This window comes from Lathyrus oleraceus, chromosome 7 (assembly GCF_024323335.1).
Source record: "Lathyrus oleraceus cultivar Zhongwan6 chromosome 7, CAAS_Psat_ZW6_1.0, whole genome shotgun sequence".
NCBI lineage: Eukaryota > Viridiplantae > Streptophyta > Magnoliopsida > Fabales > Fabaceae > Lathyrus > Lathyrus oleraceus.
The window spans coordinates 357225697-357231268 of NC_066585.1; positions in this window are offsets into that span (position 1 = coordinate 357225697).

The following is a 5572-nucleotide window of genomic DNA, read 5'->3' on the forward strand; positions in this document are numbered from 1 at the left end:
CTTCTACATAAGTCCAATTATGATTGCTTAACATAGAGCTAAATTTGACCCTAATGGCATAACATTCTAGTAAGTGAGATTGTATGTCTCCCATTCTTTATGGCATTGTGTGGAGACTTGACTTTTTTTCCTTTTATAGGAGCTAGTGGCATACTGTTTGAATTATCCAAGTTGGAGCCCTTCTAATGGAATATATCTTGGTTTAAGGATTCATACTTGTGAATGAATGGTTGAGTGTTCTCCAAATAATGACTTAATCAATTAAAAATCACCACTAACACTTGACTAACTTTTGACTAACATTTGACTAATTCTTGTTAATATTGCTTTACTTTCAAGTCATTTACTTTATGCAATTTAAATTTCAATCATTTATCATTCATTTCCATTTACATTTCATTTAACTTGTTTATGTTTATGTCATTTTCACTTCGCTCATTTGAGCCATATCTTGTGATTGTACATATTTGTTTATGTGTTTTGACTTTGTTTATGGTCTTGGACCTTAAAACACCTAATAACAACAAAAACCCTAAAAAAACATCTGGTGGACTGTTGATCTTGATCTGAGCTTTTGGACTTAAGATTAGATAACATTCCCTATGCAAAAAGGACTTGGCCAAAGCCAACATTTTGAGACTGAGCTATTGTGAACTGAGCCTTCATCTGATGCAAGCCTGGGATCTTGTTTGAATTCATCTGCTACTCTATCTTTGTGCTTAATTGTTATTTTGGTCTTGTGTCTGATGTTTTGCTCTGACTTGATCAAGGAATATTTCATCTAATACATGAGACGACAAAGAAGACTGCTAGCTTTTGGGATTGCTTGCTTGGATGTAGCTATCTATATTTGATGCCTTGATCTTCATGATGTCTGGATATTGCTTATTGATTATTGATTGATCAAAGTCCAAAGGAAAATGGGTTTCTATATGACATTCTTGTCTGTTGGATTGCATCATATTGGTCAGATCTTTTCAACTCTTGACTTTTAATTTATGCTTAGGATAGCCTCTTCATCTCCTCCCACTTCTTAAATTTAAAAATCTCTCTCTCTTTTCGAAAACCTTCTTTGCTTGTAATTTTAAACTTGGACTTTGTGTTAATACTTAGAAACTTAGTCCTTATGTCATTGAATTTTCAAACTTTTTCTTAAATCAAATTTGTAAATAAACTTTATCACATTGACTTAAAATTTCAAAAGACAAAAAGGACTAACAACTCCATTCAAACTTTTGGCCCGTTGTGCCTTTTCTTAATAACCTTTTGTTAAAAGAAATTCACCAACTTTAAATTTTTTACCACAAACTACAAGGTTTTGATCCCTCATTTTTATGTTGGTACGTAGGCACAAGTCTGAATGTCTTGTCAAACATAAAAATATAATCAATGAAATCTTTTCTCGTCCTGACACTCTATTTTTCTCAAACATCTTTTATATCAAACACATATGCACACATAAAAAGGTCTCCCTTAGAGTACCTAGGACACTTTGGGTGCTAATACCTTCCCTCTGTGTAACCAACCCCCTTACCTATAATCTCTGAAATTTTATTAGTTTTGATTTGAAAACTTCTTATCTTTGAGTTTTGTTCGTACTTTTCCCTTTTCCTTTAGAAACAATAAAAACACGGTGGCGACTCTGGTTTTATTGACATTAAGTTTATCCATAGCTTGATGATCATGAGTTTACCGCTACATGTAGTTCTTCTAAAAAACTTTGGTGTGTTGGTGTTTTTTATGGGTAACAATCCTTATTGAAAATTTTCATAAGAAAAGCCAAGTGGCAAAAGGATTTTGTTGAGTGTTTTTGTTGAAAGAATACATTAGATGGTCCCTCAAAAGGTGATGGTATATGTGCACTTCTCTCTTAATTGTGAAAGAGTTTCAACAATATTAGAGTGTTTTTGAATGTGTTTAAGAAAAGAGTTTTAATTTTAGAATGAATGCAAAAGAGAAACAAGACTAACAAAAAGGGAGTCTCAATCCTACTTGTTGTCATGCAATGTGGACCTAAAGTTAGGATCAAGGGATACCTCTACCTAGTGTTGTCATGTATGTATACTAATCCTAAGGTCTACTTATCTCAATCTTGAACAAGAAAGAACTAAAGGATTCTATGAGGAGCATGCAATCAAACACTTAAACAAGGCAATGAAAGCAGGCAAGCATCACAAGAACATGTAATTAGGTAAACACCTAGGTAAGTAGCAACCCAAGACCATAATAATATAAATAGAACTTAAACAAGTAGCATTCATGTCATCAAGGAAAGATAAGAGAAGAGATGGAAATTAAACAATCACACATCAAATGAGAAGTAAACACTTACTCACACATAGGCACTTAAACAAGATACCTAAAATAATACCTACTTAAACAAGCAAGCATCAAAGATGAAAGAACATGCAATTAGGTAAACACCTAAGAAACCAACAAGGTAGAAGGAAAGATGATAATTGAACAACCATGCATAAAACCATATTAAGAAAGAGTTAAGGTATGGAAGAGATGAACATCTCCTAACTGTAAGACCCAAATTTTGGCCCTAAGAACCCTCATGTTATCTCATCATATGCATTGGCATTGGGATCATACCTTGGCATCCTCCTTAAACATCACCCATTGGGTTTGTTATATGAGAATCACCAAGCACTATGTGATTGTATCATACTTGTTATTTTATCATCTTTACTAACTAAAATACCAAAAATATGTCTTTGCATTTGTCTATCTCTTTTGTAGGTCGGGCACATGATCACCTTTGATTTATCAAGCTCACATCTAGGGTTTAAGATTCGCAATGGCTCTAGGCATCATATATGAGTTCCTATGATCCTTACATTGTATTATGATCAAGAATCCTTCAAGAGTTTGGAATTCGTTTGCCTTGGAAACCCTAGTGCATTTGGGTATCTTGTGTAACTTCTTCACAAAGCTTCTTCAATAACTGATGAAATACTTCAATGGATACTTCAAATTTCATCATCTTATGCATATATGATCTCCCATGGGTCCCAAAAGTCAAGAGAATTGCAATTTAGCAAGTTGGTTGATGGTGGTTGACTAGAGGAATTCATCTGATCAAAACTAGGGTCCACTAGACCCTATCTCCAACAATTTGTATCATATGAAAATTATTCCAAGATCAACGATACTCTAAATGACATTCCAAACAACTTTCATGTTCAGGTCTAGACCTAGTTTTGCTTATAAAGTCATTTGTTATGGTGAAAGATTATAGGTCATTTTGTCTAAACCCTAATTTGGAGGTCAAATTCCCAAGGTCATAACTTGCTAAATTCTTATGATATGAAAGATTTACAATTTTCACAATCAAATTCAAGGTGTCTACTTCAACTTTGATGTTTGGAGGAAGAGCTAATTCAACTTTTATGAGCATGTGATATAAGGATACATTATAGGTCATTTTGGACCAATGCCATTGAACAAGTGATTTTTCTCAACTTCAAAAATGCATAACTCATTCATCTCAAATCCAAATGAAGTCAAATTGGTAACCATTTTGAAGGATTTTGAAGTTTGATATGCTAAAATTTCCAAACTTCCACCTCAAAATTCATCATGATACAAGCTTCAAATGGAAAAGTTTTCAACATATGACTTGTTCCTCTTGATCTAATCTTTCCAAAGAGTCCAATTTCATCCATTTTGGACAAGGTTTGAATGTTTTGCGCATGGCTTGAACAGGGCATCATCATTTGGCAAAGATCAAACTTCAAACAGCTATACACATTTGCCTTGCATTCCAATTCACATTCAGACTCATTCACACTTGATTATGGACCTAATTGAGTGACTTCATGGGACTGTACACGCCCATGCAAGCATGCGTCATCCATTGCCAAATTTAGAAGTTGAATTTTAAAATGCAAATATCACAAGCTGCAACTATAAATAGAGACCTCTGGCATCAGAATTAAGGACCCTTACGCGCCAGCTTTGCTCCAATACCCCAAACCCTCACATTTAAAAGGATAAACCTGAGAATTTTCTTTGAAAATTGAGTTTGAATCTTTCTGTTTGAGGATTCAAAACTCCAGGGATTCAAAGCTTTTGTTCCATTCTAATCTACTTCTGAAAGCAAGAGCAATCAAATTCTGCACATCCTTGAAGGTATTTTCCATATTTTTTCTTCTCTTCGATTCTCTTTCAATTTTAATCAATTCTCTTGAATCCTTGGTTGTCTGAAGTCCTACCAATGTAGGCAAGAAGATTGAGTTTCTTTGAGGTTAAATCGAAGCAACTCAGGTCATGTACCTCAAATTCCAACTCCATGTATATCTCAATATACTTGGAGTTAGGATGAATTGAGGTCAGATTCATGATCAATGCCATTTTTACTTTGAAATCATGTCCTTCTTTTTTATTTTTGAGATGGAGATGAGTGAACCAGTCTGGCCAGGGTCGTCTGAGAAGATGACCGACGTTTTTCTCCGGTGATGAGTTGGAACGGTACAAAGCCACATGATCATTTCATTTTGGTTTAATCACGAGCGTTGGTTTTGAATACCGTTTGTGTGGTGCGCTGACTCAAGTGCATGGTGGAACGTGCGTTTGGATCCACTTGATTTGCCACCACAATTGATGAGGGAGATCAAGTGGTCCACGTTTTTTATGAATATTTGAATTTCATTTTATTTGTGTTATTTACATTAATTCATATTAAATTTAATATTGATCCAAAAAATACGAGAGTTTCACCAAAAAAATTTAAATAAATTCCTCTTTCATTTTCTGAATTAAAATTATTTTTTGGATCATTATTAATATTTCTCATGATTTAATTGATTTTGTGAATATTTTTAATTGTTTAAAAATACTTTTAAGTTTCCAAAAGTTATGAATTTTTTTCCAACGACCTTTGACCTTGTTTGACCTATGATAAATCTCATGGACATTTCTTTGGTGTTTTGATGAGATTTTAAGAAATTTCTGTAGCGGTAAATTCATGATCATCAAGCTATGGATAAGCTAGAGATCAAATAACCAGAGTCGCCACAGTGCTTTTATTGTTTCAAAGGGAAAATGGAAAAAAGTATGAACAAATCCCAAAAGTAAGAAGTTTTTAAATCAAAACTAATAAAAATTGAGAGATTACAGGTAAGGGGGTTGGTTACACAAAGGGAAGGTGTTAGCGCCCAAAGTATTCTAGGTACTCCTAGGGAGCCCTTTTTGTGTGCATATGTACTTGGTATAAAGTGATGTTTACAAACAAATAGAATGGGGGGATGAGAAAAGAATTCATTAATTATATTTTTGTGTTTGACAAGACCTTCGGTCTTGTGCCTACGTACCAACATAAAAATGAGGAATCAAAACCTCGTAGTTCGTGATACAAATTTCAAAATGAATGTATTGTTTTTTAACAAAAGTTAAGTTTAAAAGGCACAAAGGCCTAAAAATGGTTTGAATGAGTTAGTTCTTTTTGTCTTTTTGAAAGTTTAAGTCATGTATAGTTAAGTTTATTTACAAGTTTGGTTTAAGAAAAGAAGTTTGAAAATGCAATGGCATAAGGCCAAAGTTTAGAACAAAGTAAGTTCAATCAAAG